The sequence below is a fragment of the Vigna radiata genome, chromosome 6, assembly GCF_000741045.1.
Source record: "Vigna radiata var. radiata cultivar VC1973A chromosome 6, Vradiata_ver6, whole genome shotgun sequence".
Lineage (NCBI taxonomy): Eukaryota > Viridiplantae > Streptophyta > Magnoliopsida > Fabales > Fabaceae > Vigna > Vigna radiata.
Genome location: NC_028356.1, coordinates 19,501,251 through 19,503,420, shown reverse-complemented (window position 1 = coordinate 19,503,420; position 2,170 = coordinate 19,501,251).

Here is a 2,170-nt window from a genome sequence, read left to right as displayed (position 1 = left end):
TTAATTAGTTAGTAATTAGTAAGTAAATAATTACAAGATTATAATCATACACTTTAAACTTAACAAGCGAGTCCTTGGATTGATACCTAGGTTGTCCCTTTACTACATTAGTGGGGAAACTTAGTTTGTTCTGATTTGATGCGACAAAAATCAGTTTAACAACAACCTTACTAATTCTTGCTTAAGGGAAGGGAGATCTATCACTCCTCTTCTTGCATTTTCCATTGAATGTTGAAAGCTTGAGCTTGGAGGTGGTTTCTTCTTTGCATTTTCATGGTGGGTCTTTGGTTTGAATGAAGTTGTATTTCCGTTTTCCTCTCCATTTGCTGTAGTATTTTCTGTTTTATTTAAGTTTTCTTGGATTGAATGATAAAAATGGAGTCCTATGTGAGTTTTGGGTTGAAAGGAGCTTAAGTGATGTGTTGGTGTTTTAAGTTTTGAACCCTTTCTTCTTGCATTTCGTTTTTGATGTTTGGAAACATATTTGGAGCTGCACATTGTGTTTCATAATGAGTGTTGGACGGTTCTTGAAAGAGTTTTAGTGATTCCATTTTATTTTTGTCAAAAATTTGAAGAGAAGAGAGTTAGAAGTGGGGTTGAAGGAGGTAGACTTTGTGTTTGATGTGTGTGTATTATTTTGCATTTGGAACCTTGGGTTCTTGGAGCATGGCTTTGGTAAGATGAAGGAAGAAAACCTGAATGATGTTTGTTGGTAGAGAAAAAACCGAAAATGAGGTGAGAAGGGAGAGAGAAAGGTGCATTTAATTTTTATCCGATTTGGACCAACACATGAGATGCTTCTTTTCATGGAAGGAATGTTTCCAATTTTGGTGGTCATCTTTGCTAGCATTTGCAATTGCCGAGAGTGGCTTTGAAAAAGGGGATGTATTGTGATTGTTTTTCCTTGCTTTGACTTTGCTTACATGGCACATGGGTTGAACCATTCAAAGTATCTTCCATTTGCACATTGGTTTTTGAAGCAACTTTTGTAGAAGCTCTTTGCTTGCTCACCGCAATTGTGTCTTAGCTTGTGTATTTCATTTTCTTTGCTGCATGGTGGAAGAGAGAGGACGGCTTAATTGTTTTTGGAATGCACATGTTCAATTTTCTTGAAGAAAGAAGCACATGGGACAAGAGGCAACATATTTTATAGTTTAGTGAAGGTTGACTTTGAAGTTGGACTTTGGAATGCCACAAGGATGCTCATGGCCCAAAGGGTTTTTCTAGCCCTTTTGCACTTTTAATTTAATTTGGTTGGATGCACTTGGTCACATAAATTGCTAGTAGGAAAAAGTTGTGTTTGCTTAGTTCTTTTGTTTTGAATTAGTTTGCATAATAGGATTAGTTGTTTTTCATTTCTTTAATGTAGTTTTGCATTTAATAATTTTAATTAAGCAAGATATATCTTTGTCACATTGTTGGGGTCTAGTATTTTAATTTATTTCAATGTTGTCTAAGGTTTCTAGTTGTGTTAATTTAATTTCTATGGTAGCTTAAATTAGTTTGGTTGGTCATTGACGATATTGCACTGTTTCCTTGAGATTCTTGAATTGTGATTGTCTGTGCACTCTGACTTGGTTAATGTGAATTCTATTTTTGCACATGCAATTGGGTATACGCTTAGTTGCCCAGTTGGTGTTACATCTTCGCTTAGTTGATGTAACTGAATGGTGTAATTTAGATTTGGTATTAACACTGCGTTCGCTTAGTTCGCTTTTATGAAAACATGGTTAACCTTTGCTTAGTTGATTAACTTTGTTGGATTAGAGGTTTGAGTTGCAACCTTATTTTGTTGATCTGTGATAGGAAGCATTGTAATTAAGTTAATGACCAACTACTTTTATTCTGTCTTTAAACCCGTTTTAAATCTGTGTTTAATTATTAGTTGCATCTGTGTTTTGATTTTATTCATCCGTATTCACCACAAACTTTTCACAACCCCCCCCCTTTCCGTGTTTGAATTGATTCTTGAACCGCAAAATTGGTCTTTGGGAGACGACCTAGGGGTCATTCCCTAGCTATACTGCATTTATTTGCACATCAAATTTGTGTGGGTTGCGACACCCATCAAATTTGTGATGAGAAAGTGAGGAAATCTCTCTAAAAAGCTCTTGAAAGTGAAAGCAGAGTGCTAGGGCTTAGGGAGACAACTCAGGCGAAATGCAAAGAA